Source organism: Puma concolor, chromosome B1 (genome assembly GCF_028749965.1).
Source record: "Puma concolor isolate L17-30 chromosome B1, mPumCon1.1.hap2, whole genome shotgun sequence".
Taxonomy (NCBI): Eukaryota; Metazoa; Chordata; class Mammalia; order Carnivora; family Felidae; genus Puma; species Puma concolor.
The window spans coordinates 14652872-14674983 of NC_141670.1; the positions used below are offsets into that span (position 1 = coordinate 14652872).

Sequence of the window (22112 nt, forward strand, 5' to 3'; positions counted from 1 at the left end):
TATCTAACATTTCATTGCAAGTATTCTAAAGAGGTAAAAGGGAAGTATTCATGACGAACATGACAGCACATTTTGCTCAACATAATATGTATACTTCTAAAATCAGAGTGGTTTTTTTTTAACATTTATTTATTTTTGAAGGAGACAGAGCACAAGTGGTGGGGGAGGGGCAGAGAGAGAGAGACACAGAAACTGTAGCAGGCTCCAGTTATAGTGATAAACCCATATGTCATTTAAACATTTTTTTAACATTTATTTATTTTTTTTTTTACTTTTTTTTTTAACGTTTATTTTATTTTTGAGACAGAGAGAGACAGAGCATGAATGGGGGAGGGGCAGAGAGAGAGGGAGACACAGAATTGGAAGCAGGCTCCAGGCTCTGAGCCATCAGCCCAGAGCCCGACGCGGGGCTCGAACTCACGGACCGCGAGATCGTGACCTGAGCTGAAGTCGGACGCTTAACCGACTGAGCCACCCAGGCGCCCCAACATTTATTTATTTTTGAGAGAGAGAAAAAGCATGAGCAGAGGAGGGGGAGAGAGGGAGGGAGACACAGAATCCGAAGCAGCTCCAAGCTCTGAGTTGTCAGCACAGAGCCCGACCTGGAGCTCAAACTCACGGACCATGGGATCATGACCTGGGCCAAAGTTGGACGCTTAACAGACTGAGCCACCCAGGCACCCCAGAGTTACGTTGTGTTGTTTTTTTTTTAACTGCAAATTTATAAAACACGAATTTTGTGTGCTTCAAAGAAAATCTTTATTTGTAAAGAAGATTTTTATTTCATTATTCTACCATTTTCAAAAAAATTTTAGGCCACCTCTTTTGGAAGGGCCTTTTGTTCCAGAAGCATATTCTTTGGAATTGCCTCAGTTATTTAGTGGTAGAAAATGTCTGTATTTTGTGGATTGATTCGATTTTTTACTTTTACTTGAGTACAAAATGCACTTATCAGATGGGGCCTCAAATTAACTCATCAGTTTTGATGACTCACAAGTTCCCACTTAAGGGCTCTTGTGTCATTTGTCAACTGGCTTAACAGAAAAGTTCTTCAATCTTGCTGTTTCTTGAGTGCCTGTATCAGTTAGAGTTCTTTCATTTCAGGCTACAGAAATTAACTCTAAAATGGCCAAACAAAAGTTATTAAAAGGTTACTCATTGAATCAAAGGACAACTTAAACCACCAGAACTCAAGAATCTAGGCAGCAGCTGCCTGTAAGAGACTCATTTCAGACCTAAAGACACCTGCTGATTGAAAGTGAGGGGATGTAGAAACATCTCGCATGCAAATGGATAGCAAAAGAAAGCCCGATTAGTATTACTTATTTTGGGCAAAATAGACTTGAAAACAAAAACTAGCAAGAGACAAAGAAGAACACTATATATTAATAAAGGGAACAACCCAACAAGAAGATATAGCAATTGTAATAGTTATGCACCCAAAATAGAAGCACCCAAAGACATAAAACAGTTAATAACAAACATAAAGGAACTAATCAATAATAACACAATAATAGTAGGGGACTGTAACACCCCATTTATATCAATCGACACATCATCTAAGCAGAACATCAACAAGAAAACAATGGCTTTGAATGAATCCACTGGAACAGATGGATTTAACATATATTCAGAACACTCCATCCTAAAAGAGCAGAATACACATTCTTTTCAAGTGCATACAGAATATTTGCCAGAAGAGATCACATGTTAGGCCACAAGACAAGTCTCAACAAATTCAAGAAGATTGACATCCTACCATGCATCTTTTCTGACCACAATGCTATGAAACTAGAAGTCAACTATAAGAAAAAGTCTGGAAAGACCACAAATACATGGAGGTTAAACAACATGCTACTAAAGAATGAATGGGTCAACCAGGAAATCAAAGAGGAAATTAAAAAGTACATGGAAACAAGTGAAAACAAAAACACAGCAGTCAAAATCTCTGGGATGCAGCAAAGGCAGTTCTAAGAGGGAAGTTTATAGCAATACAAGTCTGCCTCAAGAAACAAGAAAAATCTCAAACAGCCTAACTAGAAAAAGAACAATAAACAAACAAAACCTAAAACTAGCAAAAGGAAGGAAACAATAAAGATTAGAACAGAAATAAATGATATAGGGACTAAAAAAATCAATGCTACAGATCAATGAAACCAGGAGCTGTTTCTTTGAAAAAATCAATAAAATTTATTTTATTTTATTTTGTTCTTTATCAAGAAAAAAGAGAACTCAAATAAAATTATAAATGAGAGAGGAGAAATAACAACCAATAGCACAGAAATACAAACAAACACAAGAGAATATGATGGGGGCGTCTAGCTGACTCAGTCAGTAGAGCCTGAGACTCTTGACCTTGGGGTTCTGGATTTGAGCCCCATGTTGGGTAAAGAGATTATTTAAAAATAAAATCTTAAAAAAAGAACATTATGATAACAAAGTGGACAACACAGAAGAAATGGATACATTCCTAGAAAAATATAAACTACAAAAACTGAAACAGGAAGAAATAGAAAATTCAAACAGACTGATAATCAGCAAAGAAGTTGAGTCTGTAATCCAAAAACTCCTGACAAATAAAAGTCCAAGACAGATGGCTTTATAGGTAAATCCTACCAAACATTTAAAGAATTAATATCTACTGCTCTTAAAACTATTCCAAAAAGCTGGGGCGCCTGCGTGGCTCAGTCGATTGAGCGTCCGACTTCGGCTCAGGTCACGATCTCAGAGCTCGTGAGTTCGAGCCTCACGTTGGGCTCTGTGCTGGCGGCTCAGAGCCTGGAGCCTGCTTTGGATTCCGTGCCTCCCTCTCTCTCTGCCCCTTCCCCACTCATGCTCTGTCTCTCTCTGTCTCTCAAAAATGAATACACGTTAAAAAAAAAAAAAAAAACTTGGGGCGCCTGGGTGGCGCAGTCGGTTAAGCGTCCGACTTCAGCCAGGTCACGATCTCGTGGTCCGTGAGTTCGAGCCCGGCGTCAGGCTCTGGGCTGATGGCTCAGAGCCTGGAGCCTGTTTCCGATTCTGTGTCTCCCTCTCTCTCTGCCCCTCCCCCGTTCATGCTCTGTCTCTCTCTGTCCCAAAAATAAATAAACGTTGAAAAAAAAATTAAAAAAAAAAAAAGAAACCATTCCAAAAAGTAGAAAAGGAAGGAAAACTTCCAAATTCATTCTATGAGGCCAACATTATTACCCTGATACCAAAACCAGATAAAGACACAACTGAGAAAGAGAACTACAGGCCAATATCCATGATGAACATAGATGCAAAAATTCTCAACAAAATACCAGCAAACTGAATTCAATGATACATTAAAAAAATCATTTACCACAATCAAGTGGAATTTATTCCCAAGACACAACAGTGGTTCAATAATCACAAATCAGTGTGACAATCAAATCGATAAGAGAAAGGAAAAGAACCATATGGTCATTTCAAGAGATGCAGAAAAAGTACATCCATTCATGATAAAAACCCTCAACAAAGTAGGTTTAGAGAAAACATACCTCAATATAATAAAGGCCATATACGAAAAACTCACAGCTCACATCATCCTTAATGGGGGAAAACTGACAGCTTTTCCCTTAAGATCAGGAACAAGACAAGGATGTCTGCTCTCCTCACTTTTATTCAACATGGTACTGGAAGTCCTAGCCACAGCGATCAGAACAAAAAGAAATAGGGGTGCCTGGGTGGCATAGTTGGTTAAGCACCTGACTCTGGATTTCGGCTCAGGTCATGACCTTTGGTTGTGGGACTGAGCCTGTGTTGGGCTCCACGCGGAGGGTGGAGCCTGCTTGGGATTCTCTCTCTCCCTCTCTCTTTCTGCCCCTCTCCCACTCGTGTTCCCTCTCAAAACAAACAAACAAACAAACAAACAAACAAACAAACAAACATTAAAATAAAACGAAGTAAAAGACATCCAAATCAGTAAGGAAGAAGTAAAACCTTCACTATTTGCAAATGGCGTACTATATGTAGAAAATCTGAAAGACTCCACCAAAAAACTGCTAGAACTGATCAATGAATTCAGTAAAGTCACAGGATATAAAATCAATGAGCATAAATCTGCCACATTTCTATACACCAATAATGAAGCAGCAGAAAGAAAAATTTAGCAATCTCATTTACAATTGTACCCAAAATAATAAGATACCTAGGAATAAACCTACCCAGAGGTGAAAGACCTGAACTCTGAAAACTATAAAACGCTGATGAAAGAAATTGAAGAAGACACAAAGAAACGGAAAAACATTCCATGCTCATGGATTGGAAGAAGAAATACTGTTAAAATGTCTGCACTACCCAAAGCAAACTACACATTTAATGCAACCCTTATCAAAATACCAACAGCATTTTTCACAGAGCTAGAACAAAAAGTCCTAAAATTTGTATGGAACCACAAAAGACCTTGAATAACCAGAACAATCTTGAAAAAGAAAAGCAAAGCTGGAGGCATCACAATTCGAACTTCAAGTTCTATCACGAAGATGTAGTAATCAAACCATGCAGTGCCTTGGTGGTTCAGCCAGTTAACAATAGACTTAAAAAAATTTTTTTTAAATGTTTATTTTTGAGAGAGAGAGAGACAGAGCGTGAGCTGGGGAGGGACAGAGAGAGAGGGAGACACAGAATCTGAAGCAGGCTTAAGGCTCTGAGCTGTCAGAGCCCGAGGCAGGGCTTGAACCCACAAACCATGAGATCATGACCTGAGCCAAAGCTGGACACTTCACTGAGCCACCCAGGCGCCCCTAAGCCATCGACTCTTGATTTCAGCTCAGGTCATGGTCTCACGGTTTTGTGAGTTTGAGCCCCTCATTGGGTTCTGTGCTGGCAGTGCGGAACCTGCTTGGGATTCTCTCTCTCTCTCCCTCTCTTTCTGCCCCCTCCCAGCTCATGCTATCTCTCTCTCTCTTTCTCTCTCTCTCTCTCTCAAAATAAATGAATAAAAAAGACCAGTATGGTACTGGCACAAAAATAGACACATAGATCAATAGAACAGAATAGAAAATCCAGAAATAAACCCACAATTATATGGTCAATTAATCTTTGAGAAAGGAGGAAAGAATATGCAATGGGAAAAAGTCTCTTTTTGGCAAATGGTGTTGGGGAAACTGAACAGCAACATGCAAAAGAATGAAACTGGACCACTTTCTTACGCCATACACAAAAACAAGTTCAAAATGGATTAAAGATCTGTGAGACCTGAAACCATAAAAATCCTAGAAGAGAACACAAGCAGTAACTTCTTTGATATTGGCTATTGCAACTTCTTTCTAGATATGTCACCAGAGGCAAGGGAAACAAAAGCAAAAATAAACTGTTGGGACTACATCAAAATAAAAAAGCTTCTGCACAGCAAAGAAAAAAACCAATAAAACTAAAAGGCAACCTTCAGAATGGAAGAAGATACTGGCAAGTGACATATCTGATAAAGGGTTAGAATCCAAAATATATAAAGAACTTATAAAACTCAACGCTCAGAAACCAAATGATCCAATTTAAAAAATGGGCAGAAGACACGAATAGACTTCTTCGGATATCTCCAAAGAAGACATCCAGATAGCCAACAGACACATGAAAAGATGCTAACCATCACTTATCATCAGGGAAATGCAAAACTACAATGAGCTACCACCTCACACCTGTCGGAATGGCTAAAATCAATAACACAAGAAACAACAAGTGTTGGCCAGCATGTGAAGAAAAGAAACGCTCGTCCACTAGTGGTGGGAATTCAAACTGGTGTAGCCACTGTGGAAAACAGTATGGAGCTTCGTCAAAAAGTTAAAAATAAGAACTACCTTATGATGCAGCAATCTCACTACTGGGTATTTACCCAAAGAATGCAAGAACACTCATTCAAAGGGATACATGCACACGTATGTTTACAGCAGCATTATTTACACTAGCCAAGATATGGAAGTAGCCCAAGTGTCCATCAGTTAATGAATGGATAAAGATGTGGTATATATGTATGTATATATGTATACATATAAATACACACAGTGGGATATTATTCAGTCATAAAAAACAATGGAATCTTGCCACTTGCAATGACATGGATGGAGCTACAGCAGTATTATGCTAAGCGAAATAAGTCAGAGAAAGACAAAATACCATATGATTTCACTCACATGTGGAATTTAAGAAACGAAACAAGCAAAAGGAAAAAGAGAGAGATGGCACCTGGGTGGCTCAGCTGGTTGAGTATCTGACTCTTGATTTTGGCTCAGCTTAAAATCCCGGGGTTGTTGGATCGAGTCCTGCATCGAGCTCTGTGCAAGCATGGAGCCTGCTTGAGATTCTCTCTCTCTCCCTCTACCCCTCTCTTCCTCTCACTCACTCGCTTTCTCTAAAAAATAAATAAATAAATAAATAAATAAATAAATAAATAAATAAATAAATTTTAAAAAGAGAGAGAGAGACAAGTGAAGAAAGTCTCTTGGGCGCCTGGCTGGCTCAGTTGGTAGAGTGTGCAATTCTTGATCTCAAGGTCATGAGTTTGAGCCCGATATTGGTCATGGTGCCTATTTTGTTTTTTAATGTTTATTTATTTTTGAGAGAGAGAGAGAGAGAGCATGAGCAGGGGAGGGGCAGAGACAGGGAGACACAGAATCTGAAGCAGGCTCCAGGCTCCGAGCTGTCAGCACAGAGCCCGATGCGGGGCTGGAGCCCACAAACTGTCAGATCATGACCTGAGCCAAAGTCAGGCACTTAATCAACTGAGTAATGCAGGTGCCCCCTATTTTTTTTTTTTTTTTTTTTTTTTAAGAAAAGAAACAGTCTCTTAGTTATAGAGAACATACTGATGGTTACCAGAGGGGAGGTGGTGAGGGGATGGTTAAATAGGTGATGGAGAGTAAGGAGTGCACTTGTCATGATGAGCGCAGGGTGATGTATAGAAGTGTTGAATTACTATATCGCACACCTGAAACTAATATAACACTGTATGTGAACTAACTGAAATTAAAATAAAAACTTTAAAGAAACCTACATTATGCTGAAAAAGGAAAGAAGAATCTAAGCAGCAAAGACAATTTTTCTTCCTTCCTTCCTTCCTTCCTTTCAAGTAAACTCTATCCCTGAGGTGGGGCTTGAACTCATGACCCTAACATCAAGAGTCACGTGCTCTACCATTGAGTCAGCCAGATGCCCCAGAGACAGACACTTTCATCAAGCTACTGTCATCGAAATAATTCAGTTCTGGGGCACCAAGCTTTATGTTCTCAGGAAAGAGAATCCAAGTTGCTAAGCTTAGGTTACATGTCTGTCCCATGGGGTGCAGGTGGGGGTGCATGAATAATTTATTGATCAATGTCAATAGTACACTTGGCTCCATGAAGGCCCAGACACAGATACCACCTGCATAAATCAAAGTTTACCTTTTTTTTTAAAGTTTATTTATTTATTTATTTTGAAAGAGAGAGAGAAAAAGAACAAGCAGGGGAGGGGCAGAGAGAAGGAGAGACGGAATCCCAAGCAGGTTCTGTGCCATCAGCGCACAGCCCATTGTGGGGCTCAAACTCATGAACTGTGAGACCATGACTTGAGCCGAGATCAAGAGTCAGATGCTTGACTGACTGTGCCACCCAGGCACCCCTCAAAGTTTACTTTTTTAAAGGATATAGAATGAAGTTAGCACAGTTGGGATACTCTGCAGAGAAATCAACAATATTTTCCAAGGACAAAGAGAAGTTGAAACTTCTGGACCCAGACCCTCAAAAGATAATGTTCTGAGTTGGCGAGGGTCACATCAGACCTCCTGAAGGCACAGCTGCATCCCTCGGGCCCACATTTCTGTGGCAGAGGCGAGAGGTCTGAGATGCAGCCTGTCTAATACGTTGAAGGCTGCCGTACCCGAACCAAACGCGCCCCATGGTAGAATTATGTTCTGCACACTATGATTTCTAGGGCTCAATATATAGTACTTTTAGGCCTGGAAAAACTTCATCCGTTGTCTTAGCTTTCCCAAGACAACATGGCTTGAACAAGAACATACTTGAATTCAATGCTGTAGGACCAGAACAAAGTCAGTTACTTATGTGTCCCCAGGACTCTACCCCCTGGACCAGCTGATGAGGCTGTCATGAGCCAGGCACCTGGACCGATACCTCCTTGAGACCATATGGCGGGGTGTGGGAGCAGGCAGGGGTGGGGTACTGGCGGGGGTAGGGGAGGAGAGTTCTTCAAAGTTCTCGTTGCCTCGAGGATTCTTCTCCAGAGGGATGTTTTAACTACAAAAAGGGAAAGATGTGCTGGCCAAAACAGATGTCCTGTGGAGTGACTTATGTGAATAATTGGCTATCGGGACCTCCCACAAGTTCTTCCTGTGCGCCACACTGTAAGAAGATGGTCATTAAAACCAGCCAGCTTCCCGGGTCCCAGAGCACACTCTCTCCCCATTCTCAAGGTCTTTTCTCCCTAAAAGTAGCCCAAGCAACTATGTACCAGAAAAAAAAAAAAAAAATAGGCAAGAGATGTGCCTCGGAAACTCCCCCAAAACCTGATCAGAATAACGCAGTGTGGGTGCTTTCCCACGATGGATTTTCCTCACCATGGTTACTGTGGATTCCCTTCTACTGGATTTCGAGCTACTGTCACATCTAGCTGATGCAGCTCTTTGCTGCTACCCTAATTTTTTGGTCGTCACTGACTTCCCGGAGAAGCTGTTCTCACTAAAATAATCTCCAACGTTTTCTTCCAGTCCAACAGTTGAGAGATGGGAACCATAAACACACTGCATGCTCTTAAATCTGATATAATCTGTGAGAAAGAATAAAGTATTCACTCTTCCCTGCTTTATCAGTAAAAGGTACCTGTGATGGAAGTCACAACTGAAGGACAGCACATAATGGACAGGGCTGCCTCCTTGGGAGAGGAGAGAGGCAGCCCCAGAGGATTACCTGCTTTCGGGAAAAGTCCAACTCACGAGAGTCCGATTCCAGCCTAGCTCTTTAGCGTTTCCTACCTGCCAGGGGAAAGTCTTCGTGTTGCACACAACATCCCCATCTTCCGGAGCTGGGGAGAATACTTAGCAGACGACTCATGAGTGTTCTTGAGGCACAGGACATGTAGCGCATCCTAAGCACAGGCTGACGTGTGTCTTTAGCACTCAGCCTACCATCAGGCATGTTCGTCCATGTGATCCAAAATACTTACTCTTCCTCAAAGGGATTTTTGTACCTGAAACTTAGCAGCCTGAGGAACCCTGAGGTATACAGCAGGCATAATAGACCCAATGGGTCACATTACAGCCAACACAGTCAGTCCGAGACACGTTTGCATTTGCTAAGAAATCTAGCAGCATAATAGCACTAATTTGGGGTATGAAAATGAAAATTCTATAAAGCTATGGAAAAGACTGCAATTGTAAATTCGCTAATTGGGAAAGAATTCACGAAGACGAGCTATAGAAAAGCATGGCCCATAGTAGCACAGATGGAATAAACATAAAGCCTTCCAAGGTAAAAATTTAAATGAAATTGGCACTTAAGTTAATGTGTGTAATTTGGGAACAAATATGAGTTATGCATCGTGTGTTTATAAGGTTTTGTTATAATACAGAGCAATTTCCAGAGTTTGAAGTTGATGGTGTGAAGCTGGCATGGGGCACTTATTTTCCAGGAAATAATCCAAAACCATAAGAGAAAATGAGCAAAAAATAAAAATGTGTGTGTATGTGTGTGTGTAAGATAGGGAAAGAGAGAGAGATTAGGAGACAGCAGAAATGCCAGATCACAAAATAGTAGAGGGACCGTGGAAAACAGTGGGGATCAATCAGGGATGAGCATAGAAGGATACAGAGAAAAAACAACTACGGTGTCGTAAAGCCAGCAAACTACACTTACTAAAGTGAGGATACACCATGAAGCGCAGAACTTAAATCCTTTGTTTGTGATAGTGGGAACAGGGTATGTGCACCAAAAAGTTCAGTTCTCATGGAGGAAGCAGCCTGTCTCTGTAGCAACAGGAGAAAAGAGATACGGCATTATGAAAACAAACAAAAAAACAAAAAAACCCACCTAAACCTACAAACAGAACTGTAGGTTGTAAGAAAAATCCCAGCCAGGCAGCAACATGGTTTGGGATCCTCCGCAACAGAACTTTCTACAAATAGCTGGTCCAGAAATAATTTGTCTGTTTCAGAGATGAGTAAGCAAAAAAAAAAAAAAAAGAAAAGAAAAGAAACCATATAGGATCTATAAAAGTATACCTCAGGAAAAAAATTAACAAGGTGAGGAGGAGAAACAGAAAGAAAAAAAAAAGCAGTAGTCAACAACTACAGAAGAAAAAATGTTTGCATAGAATGGGTAAGAATTTGGACCATTGCATAACTTCATGAATTAAAAGCAACAACTGTATTATTTTTTTAATGTTTTATTTATTTTTGAGAGAGTGCGAGCGGGGGAGGGGCACAGAGAGAGGGGGACAGAGGATCCAAAGCAGGCACTGCGCTGACAGCAGTGAGCTCGACGTGGGGCTTGAACTCATGAACTGCTAGATCATGACCTAAGCCAAAGTAGGATGCTCAACAGACTGAGCCACCCAGGTGCCCCAGCTTTATTTTTATTTTTTTTTTTAATTTTTTTTTTAACGTTTATTTATTTTTTGGGGACAGAGAGAGACAGAGCATGAACGGGGGAGGGGCAGAGAGAGAGGGAGACACAGAATCAGAAACAGGCTCCAGGCTCTGAGTCATCAGCCCAGAGCCCGACGCGGGGCTCGAACTCACGGACCGCGAGACCGTGACCTGGCTGAAGTCGGACGCTCAACCGACTGCGCCACCCAGGCGCCCCAAGCAACAGCTTTAAAAAGCAATTAGTCCTCTGAAGCAGCAGCTTGAAGCAGAGACACCATAACTTGGACAAGAAAGAATGAGGAACGGGAAAGAATACATAAGACAGAAGCTGGGGGAACTCCGGGAACAAGTAGAAGAAAACAGGACAGCCATCAAAGGAATGGAAGAAAACCAGTAGTGGTGAAGGGAGATTAGACGCGGTGGCTGACACAGGAGCACAGAGAGCAGAGAGCATAAAAGTGGGTGGAAGGAAATGCAAACCAAGGTTAAAATGGGTTAGAGAGAGAAAATGACAGACGAGGAGAACAGAGAAAGGAGATTCACCATACACGTAACCGCATTGTCCCGAAATGAAAGTCCAAGTAGTTGAACAGGACAAATGATAACATTTCAAGAAAACATTTATGAAATAAAAGAAAGCTGGAATCGATATGTCAGAAGAGGACACTGCTTTTCAGGGAAAACTGATCCATGGTAGTAAATATTTAGATATATCCTAGTAAACTTACTGGACTTGAAAGGTTTAGAAAAGAATCCCCTGGGTGTCCAACGAAAAAAGATTAAGTCATTTATAAGAAAAAAGTTAGAGTGGCCTCAGACTTCTTCACAGTAAGTCAGCACTTAGAAGACATTAAGCAGGAAATGTGACCCAAGAATTTTTTATCCAGGGGTGCCTGAGTGGCTCAGTCTGTTGAGCACACGACTCTTGATTTCGGCTCAGGTCATGATCCTGGGGTCATGGGATTGAGCCCCATGTTGGGCTCCATGCTGAGTGTGGAGTCTGCTTAAGATTCTCTCTTCCTCTCCCTCTGCCCCTCTCCCCTGCTCATGCTCTCTCTCTCTAAAAAAAAAAAAAAAAAAAAAAAAAAAAAAGAATTAAAAAGAATTTTATATCCAGGCAAACAATGATTCTGATATAAAAGAAAAAGACAAACAATTTTTAACATCCAAGAATTCAAGGAATATTGTCCCTATGAGCCCTTCATAAGTAATATACTAGGGGAAAATTTAACCAGCAAGCAATAACCGGGAAAGCTAGGGCATAGGTGTTGGCAGTGATCATTGACTCTATTTAGTAGTATAACAAAGATGAAAGCAAACTTGAAGATTAAAGTGGCAGAAACAAAAGTAAATATTACATTTTTTGATAGCATAGAAATTATATAATTAATGAAAGTCGGGCCAGAGGCTGAGAAAGAAGTTAGGAGGCAATAGATATACAAATGTCCTCATCTTTAATAGAGGGGCTCAAAGGTTGCCAAAGTTGGCAAATCAAATAATGGATTTTTTTTTCAAGTGTTCAAAAGTAAACATTGAGAAAGATATTCAATGAAATTTGGGAATAGTATATATAATAGTGTGATGGTTAATTTTGCCTGGGCCAGGGGGTGCCCAGGTATTTGGTTAAACGTTGTCCTCGATGTGTCCGTGAGGGTATTTCTGGATGAGATGAATATCTGAATAGGTAGCCTGAGAAAGCAGGTTGTTTTTCCCCACTCTGGGTGGGCCCCAACCAACCCATTGAAATCCTGAATAGAACAAAAAGGTAGAGGAAGAGAGAATTTGCTGTTTCTGCCTGACAATCTTGGAGCCAGGACATCAGTCTTCTCCTATCTTCAGAATCCGATTTGGATTGGAGATCATACCCCCGGCTCTGCTGGTTCTCAGATCTCTAGACGAAGGACTAGAACTGTACCACTGGCTTTCCTGGGTTTCCGGCTTGCTGAGTACAGATCTTGGGACTTCTCAGCGTCCAAAACCATGTGAGCCAATTCCTTACAATAAATCTCTTCATAATGTATATATATATTCCTATTGGTTCTGCTTCTATGGAGAACCTTCACTAATACAAGAATTAAAAAATACTGCCGAAAGAAGTCAGAGATTAGAGCATACTATGAAGTGAGAAAGGTAAACTCTGAGAAGAAACTCAAATCTTACTTCCTATCACAGGAAACACATACACACAAAACAAAATAGATCATATGCATCATCTTGAAAAAGACTTAAAAAGAGAAAGCACAAGGTAAATAGGACAGAACCAACACCAAATATATCTTATCAAAAAATGTTAACGAATCAATTTACTGCTTTTTAAAAATAGATGTTTATTTATTTCGAGAGAGAGAGAGAGAGTGTGTGTGTGTGTGTGTGTGTGTGTGTGTGCACGTGCACTCTTGAGGGGGGAAGGGGCAGCGAGAGAGGCAGACAGAGAATCCCCAGCAGGCTCTGTGTTGTCAGCACAGAGCCTGATTTAGGGCTTGATCCCATAAACTGCGAGATCATGACCTGAGCCAAAATCCAGAGTCTGAAGCTTAACTGATTGAGCCCCCTGAAGGCACCCCTATACCTTTATCTTTTGAAGAAAACATTTTTCAGACTGCATCACGAAGCAAATACAACCCTGTGGGGCACTCAGGAGACATGACTAAAACAAAATTATGCAGAAAATTCAAAAATAAAAGGATAAGCAAAAATATATAATCAGAGTAAAAAATATTAAAGGGGGTGCTATGTGGGGTGTTTACATTGCTTTGCACATAGAAAGTACTAGGAAAATGACAAAAACCAAACTACCCAAGACAGCAGGAGTTGAGATGTTATCAGCCAAGAATGCAGGTGTGCCCGCGAATGGCCTTGCTCAAAAGGAAAGACGTTCATTAAATCTTGTCTGGTGACTTATACGCAAACTGAAAGGCAGGAAAAGGATTAATCTTTCTCTAAGACAGGAATTCAGGTAAATACATCATGTATTAAGCCAACTTGGAATGGTGTTAGCAATTGTTGGCCTCGAATATAAACAACTTGACTAACGTCACCCATCCACATATCCGTGCGTGTATACTAACTACACTGGTATTAAACTATGGCTGTGGCGATATTTAGGATTTTCTTTTTTTGTCCTAAAAATAATTCTTTCACATCAGTAACTCTTTGATGGTTTTTACCAGGGACAACAAAATACAAACTCCGTCCTATTTTTTTTCTTCCGTTGCATACAGGAAGAGTGTCTGGTCTGATAGCAATTCTGCAGCATTTCCCTATCCATTTCCAGGCTGATCACAGCCTCTGGCTTCACCGCTAGGCCGCTGTACTCCAACACAGCTAATTGGTGCAGCACCAACACCCCCTACACATGAAAAAGCGCTTGCAAAAAACCAAGCACAAACACTGCTTTAGTCTCTCCCAAATGCTGGAGCTTTCCTAGGTCTTTGGAGAGAGAGCCCACGGTATTCGAAGAGTAAACACTGTCTTCTTTATATCCGAAGCGGTCTTGAATTCATTTCCATCCACACTTAAATGTTTTCTAGGATCACAAAATAATGAAGGGAAAGAATACAAATAAACTTTGAAAGAAGCTGGAGTGTCCAAGGTTGATATCGGGGTATTCCGATTGACCAAAGGCCTGATACGTCATACCTGCAGGTCTCAATTCATAAGGCACCTCCCCAGAGAGGCCTAGGCTGGACCACATCATCAGCAAAGTAGTTCCCACCCACCCACGTTGTCTTTGAATGGTTTCTCAACTGGCATGCGGGGTAGGAGGGGGCGGTGCTGGGTTCTGTAAAATGTCACTAGGGGTTCTATAAGCGCCTGTGACTGGAACAGAACATTTGTTTGAACTTTGCATGCTGTTCAACCTTAGCACACAAAATGATCAATTGTGCTATTAATTTCGTTAGAGGTCTCTGAGCCCCTTACGGCAGGGCACAGTCGGACAGTGCTCATTTAGTTGAGTCCATTCTCCGTTTTTGACACTGGATAAAGGGGTCCACTGATAATCTGATAATCAGTAGGCACTATTGCAGGGGGGCAGTGGGGTGAGGGGAAGACCGTAGGCTGCTGACATCAGCTCCCCAGTCTCCCCTTACATGCCACCGACGGACAGTAGCAAATGTGACTACTGGTTAGAGTATCGCGGCGAAGGGGCACCTGTGTGGCTCAGTGGGTTAAGCGTCAGACTTCGGCTCAGGTCACGATCTCACAGTTCGTGGGTTTGGCTCTGTGCAGGCAGCTCTGACCCTGGAGCCTGCATCAGATTCTGTGTCTCCCTCTGTCTCTGCCCCTCCCCAGCTTGCATTCTGTCCGTCTGTCTGTCTCTCTCAAAATAAATAAAAATTAAAAAAATAAAGATTATTGAGGCGAAATGTCCTTTCAAAGGAAGGAATCTTGATGCGCTGTGACTCAGCTGCCCACCCCCGCTGCTTTGCTGATGTAAATGCTTGCGAAAGGTAGATCGTGCAGGTAAAAGTGAATTATTACTTTTTTGTGCTTGCAATTCTCTCGTTTGGTTTTTTACTATGCCCTTCTGTTTCATATTCGTTTCGCTTTTTGTGTGACAGCCTAAGGTAGCAATTTTGTTCTGGAGAATAGATGAGATTGACGGACATCCGTTTACACGAATGGACGATTCTAAATAAGGGTTCGTACAACTCTCTGAGCCATTTCACCACTAGTGAAATGAAGAATACCCAAAAAAGTAACAGTGAAAGTTATTTGTCAATGGGTTTTAGGGGGGCTGGCAATCCAAGTTGGCCTCCTTGTATGTTGTCAGACAACTTAAAAATGCAGCAGTGGCTCCAAAAAAAGTGAATAGAACTTAACTACAAACCACGGCTGTTTGAAAGGTACTGACAATGTCCCGACACACTGCTTTCTTCACCGAGAGGTGCCGAAGTGAAATGAAATGATAAAGGTTCGGAGTGATTTTACAAGAAGAGTAAACTGCATTTAAACAAAGCCCAGTTCACCTGAGTATGTTCTCAGAACTGAAAAATCGGGACAAAGGCACCTAAGTCTGGTATATAAAGCAACCCGGCCGCTTAGCAGAAGGAGAGTTCCCAGCCTGGTTGTCTGAGTTCAAAGGGGGCTTGCAGAAGGACTTTTGAGAAACAATAAGACAGATTTTCCCGGTGCTTCAAAGATAAAGAATGTCAGCAAATACTGCATCACATGAACTAGCCGAATGAGCATCTACCAGGCCCTGGAGAAAATGTTTCCACTTCAAGTAACAAGATTCTTGGGTTTTGGTTGTTTTTTTTTTTTTTAACATTTATTCTTTTTTGAGAGAAGAGAGAGAGACAGAGAGTGAGTGGGGGGAAGGGGAAGAGAGAGAGGGAGACCCAGAATCCGAAGCAGGCTCCAGGCTCTGAGCTGTCAGCACAGAGCCCGATGTGGGGCTTGAACTCACAGACCCAGAGATCATGACCTGAGCCGAAATCGGACACTTAACCGACTAAGTCCCCAAGGTGCCCCCACATTCTTGGGTTTAAAAAGAAACTGAATTTTTGGAACAATCACACCGAGAAGGAAAACCTTGAAATGTTTCCACTGCTGTTTGGCCTTAAGAGTGAGGAAAGATATCAGTAAGTCTCAAGTTTTCCTGAAAGCCACCCAGAAGAACCCATGGCAGAACAGGGGGAACAGGGCCTTCCCTCCCTTTCAATGCCACCGAACACCTGGGGGAGGGATCCTTTCTCTGAGTCTTCTCTGCTCAGCTTGAGAACTTGACTTTGAGACAAGAGAAAGAATTTTGTCAACTACAGCCTGAGGAGCACACTCTGGATGAAATTCCTGACCTTTTCCTAGACATGTTCTGGATGTCTGCAAAAGAAAAGTATCCTGACTCTCATGGGCAAGCAATGAAAAATTTGCTGCAATAGTCGACTTCTTTCTTTTATGAGTAAGCTTTTTGTAGCTTAACAAACATCAAGGACAAGGACAGACAGATATGGTCCTGCTTCAACCGAAAATGAAATCTGTGGGTACATATTTCAAATTCACTCCAGGATCAAGTATTTGCATAAACAAAAATAAGCACTGGTGTCTTTTAAAGAAGGAAATTTTGGTCTTTATTTTGAGTTTCAAAAATATTTTTTATGCACAAATAGGCCTATAAGAGATTAAGAAACCAACACACGTCAACAATAATTTTGTAAACTGTTGTGCTGATGTGATCATTTCACTCAATAAGGAAATGTTTTTACCAAGTCTTCTATAAAATTGTGTTCTGGAATCTATTTTTATTAATATTGCTTTGACTTCTGGTTTTCATAGCTTTGCTATTCAACATGGTCAATACATTTTCATGTTAAGGAACATTAATTAAAATTGATTTATAACCTGAAGTTAAAGTCATTCTACTGAGACTCCCTTTTAAAAAATTAAACCCCAATTTTGGCTTCAGCCAGTTACTTATTTTACTGTGTTTGCCTTATGACTTTTAAACATTTATGAAAAAGAAAGAATGATTTATCTTAAGAAAGGAAAGCTAACTTGAACTATTTTTTAAAAGAACATTTGGCTAAAAAGTAACTTTTCATTTTAAAATGGGGGAGACTACTCTTGCACATAGCCATATTATATAACATATACCATATCTTATTACCCTCTTAAGTAGTAGAGATTTTTAACAAGAGTTGTAGGCCAACTTGGATGAGGTTTAAAAAAATCAAGTATGAAATTAATAAGAAGGAAAAACTTGTTTATTCTACCTACACTACTGTTATCCTACAACATCCTTAATATCTCTTCGGGGAGAGGAAAACCACAAGTCAAACACAGAAGCTCGGTGCCCGGCCAGGAGCATTGCCTGGGAAGAGGTTAGGCTTGGTGAAATGTCCAGTGACAAGATCCTTGAGCCACCAGGGGGCAGCATTAGGGCATTGATTTCTTAGGAACTAAATAAAAAGAAGGAAAAGGCAGATACACATCTTATTCAACAAAAATGTATTTGGCATCCTACGTGCCAAACACCTAAGAAGTGTTTACTGCAGAATGAAATGGTGTTAGAGCAGGTATCAAAAGCAAAGTTCCCTGCTTCCAATTTTGCCTGTAGTTTAGGTCAATAATATCGTCTCTTCCCAATACTCATGTCAGCCTTTTTTTTTTTTTTTTTTTTTTTAATTTTTTTTCAACGTTTATTTATTTTTGGGACAGAGAGAGACAGAGCATGAACGGGGGAGGGGCAGAGAGAGAGGGAGACACAGAATCGGAAACAGGTTCCAGGCTCTGAGCCATCAGCCCAGAGCATGACGCGGGGCTCGAACTCACGGACCGCAAGATCGTGACCTGAGCTGAAGTCGGACGCTTAACCGACTGCGCCACTCAGGCGCCCCTCATGTCAGCCTTTTAACAAACATTGTGTTTTTCTCTTACTTCTCACTTTGAGCCCATTTTTATGTTATTAGTCCCACTTTGGAAAAGACGATAGTTCAGGCAAGGCTATGATCATTTCTAAGTGGAACAAAGAGAGTGTTCCTTTGGCCTCTCTTTTCTTAAAATTATATGTATCATTATAGACTTTTCTTCTACCAATGCCATTGTAGGAATTTATTTATATATTTTTTCCCACTAGGCCTTCAAAGCCTGCATTGTTATTAAAAAATTTTTTTTGAGGTTTATTTATTTTTGAGAGAGAGAGAGAGAGAGAGAGGCAGAGAGAGAGGGAGACACAGAATCCGAAGCAGGCTTCAGGCTCTGAGCTATCAGCACAGAACCTGACATGAGGCTCGAACCGCTGAACCGTGAGATCATGACCTGAGCCAAAGTCAGACGCTTAATTGACTGAATCACCCAGAAAGCCTACATTATTTATCATCTGGTGCCATACAGAAAAAGTTTGCCAGCCCTTGACCTAACCCACTATTATCTCTTACTCAGAAGATTCCAGACCATGTACCATCTGGCTTCTGTCTTACTTCTTCACTTACCATGGCTGCTTTTCTCTTCCCCAAACGCATTAAATCCTTCCCCTCTTCAGGACTTTCATATTTGCTGCACCCTTTCCCTAAAATGCCTTTAAAGGTTCATTACCATTCTTTAGGTCTTATCTCAAATATCACTAACTAGAATGACTATTTCTTACTCCCAGTTATTCTTTCTACAAAATCACCCTCTTCATTTCCTTAATCATTATCTCAATTATCTACCTTTTGCTTAGTCATTGTCTGTTTCCTTCATGGGAATGGAAGCTTCATGAGACCAGTCACCTTATTGTCTTGTTCATCAGGCTGGTACATAATAGTACTTAATACTTTTTTCGTTGCGCTAAAATACATAGAACATGAAATTTACCATTTTGAAGCGTACGATTGATTCAGTGGCATTAAGTAAATTCACATTGTTGTGCAACTTTCATTGCCATTTATCTCCAGAACTTTGTCACCCCCACCCCTCTACTACCAGCCCCTGGCAGCCACCTTTTTACTTTCTGTCTCTATGAATTTGACACGGCACGAATAAGTGAAATCAGACAGTGTGGCCTTTTATAACTGGCTTATTTCACTTAGCACAATGTCTTCAAGGTTTACCCATAGTGTAGCATGTCCCAGACTTTCCTTCCTTTTTAAGACCAAATAATATTCTTTTGTATGCACACACCACATTTTGTTAATCCGTTCATCCATTAATGAACACCGAAGGAAACTTAATTAAAAAAATAATCTTACCATTAACGAACATCGAAGGAAACTGTTAATTAAAAAAATAATCTCATCAACAGTAAACTTTCCCTGGGTCTCTTAAATTAAGCTTAACTGAGCTTTACAATTACAATTAATGTACAGGTATTTATTTTTGACAGACAGAGACAAGAGTGTTGTTAGTGGGGGAGGGGCAGAGAGAGGGGAGACACAGAATCCGAAACAGGCTCCAGGCTCTGAGCTGTCAGCACAGAGGCCGACGTGGGGCTTGAACTCACAAACCATGAGATCATGACCCGGCGCTTAACTGACTGAGCCACCCAGGCGTCCCAACGTACAGTTAGTATATGCTTAATTCTATATTTAAAATTCCCACTAGCGGGGCGCCTGGGTGGCGCAGTCGGTTAAGCGTCCAACTTCAGCCAGGTCACGATATCGCGGTCCGGGAGTTCGAGCCCCGCGTCAGGCTCTGGGCTGATGGCTCAGAGCCTGGAGCCTGTTTCCGATTCTGTGTCTCCCTCTCTCTCTGCCCCTCCCCCGTTCATGCTCTGTCTCTCTCTGTCCCAAAAATAAATAAACGTTGAAAAAAAAAAATTCCCACTAGCAAAACCAAGAGAATAATCAGCAACAAACCCCAGAGATTTTATAATAAGACAGCCATTAGAAAGCATTAGGGTGGGCAGCTTTTTTTTTTTATTCCAATTTTTTTATTATGGAGTTTATCACACATACATACAAGTAAACAAAATAATACAATGAACTCCCATATAATCATCACTTACCTTGACAACTACCAGCTCCCTGCTAATCATATTTCATCTATAACTTCATCTACTCCCTATATTATTGTGAAGCAAATCATTTTGTCTATAAATATTTCAAATGTTTCCCTAAAACATAAGTAAAGGGTTTTGATTTCTTAATACTTTATTAAGAGGATATGTTTTAGCTGAATTTGTTTGTGGTGTTAGCAGATACATGTCTGTAAGTTTGTCATACAATTTGATGGAAAGCATTCCTTAATAAAACAACTTTTGAGTATTTTAAAGGGATTTATAAATGCCTGAGTATCTCAAGAATGCCGACCCTGAAGGAAAATATTTGCCAACATTTGGCCACAAACAAAAATTTTAAATGTTGGGCTACAAGGTGACTGTACTTATTCAAATGACTGGCACCTGAGCAGGGACCTGGACACGAGGTCTATGGTTCTCTACTTCAGTGAGTAGAAAAGTCACGAAGAGCTTGGTTAAAAAGCAGATTCCAGGGCCCTGTTTTTCTGGATTTCTGATTTAGTAGGACTGGGCAGAGATCTAGAAATATGCATTTTTAAAAATGTTTGTTTGTTTGTTTGTTTGTTTGTTTGTTTTGAGAGAGAGAGAGCGCACGCGAGCAGGGGAGGGGCAGAGAGAGAGGGAGAGAGAGAAGCCCAAGCAGTTTCCACACTGTTAGAGCAGAGCCCGATGCAGGGCTCGATCCCATGAACCATGAGATCATGACCTGAACTGAAATCAAGAGTCAGACCCTCAACTGACTGAGCCACCCAGGTGCCCCGAAAAATGAATTTCTAATAATTGCTGGAGATAATTCTGATGGAGGGCATCCAAGACTGCCTAAAAACCCTATTTCAAACTTTAGGACTCATTTGCTGGATGGTTTTGCCATGTAATATTCATGCCTTTTAGTATTCCCTTCGGTAAAAACTTTCAGGCACTGACCAAATCAATGTACCACAATCTAGCATTCCCTCCCTTTTAATTCTCTACTTTGAATGATATGCATTTTCTCCACAAGTTTATACATGATCATATATGGGTCTCCCTTGTGAGTGTCATTAGTTTTCATGGGCTTTGGAAATTTTGATTACTTTATTGGTTTCCAGAACAACAATCTTGGTAAATCAGGATGACAGTGGCCTGAACAATTTACAATATGAATAAGAAAATATTATCTGTTTTGGTAATATTCATAAGTTCTTTTGTATCAGACTATGTTTATTGTTACAGCAGAAATGAATACAATTTGGCTCAATTTTCTTCATTTAAAAACTGTACCTAAATCAGCGGTGCTTGTTAGTTATTAACAGCAATCTTCTTAGAAAATCATTTTATGCTACCTAATTAAAATTTCAATTTCACAGTGATGTAGCCAAGGCAAAAGGAAAAACTGAAAGAATCAGTGGCCTAAACATGAGAAAAAATGTAACAGAGGAAAATAAAGAATAAAGGGAAGCTGGATTTTAGTTACTTATATAATTGCGTTAAATGGCTGCGGTAAATTGAAGAGGGTCATAATATGCCCCCCCCCCCAAAATATGCCACTTTGGGATAAGGGTTATTTTGAACTGATAGCAATGGAGACTTTCTGCCTAAAAGCAAGGCATAAATTTTCCTTTGTGAAGGTGTCTCCTGTTGTATCGGAAAGGGAGAAACCTTTACCCCAGGAGATGGAGAAAGCACCGAGACAAGTCTGCATAAACAAAACCATACTAGGAGCGCCTGGGTGGCTCAGTCAGTCAAGTATCTGACTTCCACTCAGGTCATCATCTCACAGTTCATAAGTTCGAGCCCCGCATTGGGTTCTGTGCTGACAGCTCAGAGCCTGGAGCCTGCTTCAGATTCTGGGTCTCCCCCTACCTCTGTCCCTCCCTTGCTTGTGCTCTGTCTCTGTCTCTCTCTCTTTCTCTCAAAAATAAATAAACATTAAAAAAAATTTCAAAACCATACTAAATAACCCTATCTTCCAGTAGTTTCCCCTGTATATTTACTTTCCCACAACTTACCAAACCCCTTTTACTTTGTCACTGCTCCACAATTCATTACGTTGGTTAGGATGGTTTATAAGCCCCCTGAGATTAACTACTTTGGACTTTCACTTTATATGAAGACCAC

General features: G+C 40.8%; 1 pseudogene across 1 annotated transcript in view; it reads right to left on the reverse strand.

Moving 5' to 3' along the window:
• Window positions 1-3123: 3123 nt before the first annotated feature.
• The window catches only part of LOC147581468 (uncharacterized), a 38702-nt pseudogene continuing 19713 nt past the window's right edge, over window positions 3124-22112 (reverse strand). The window contains exon 3 of the transcript XR_015249939.1: window positions 3124-6352. The product of XR_015249939.1 is annotated as an uncharacterized LOC147581468 (transcript). The remainder of the gene's footprint in view (window positions 6353-22112) is intronic.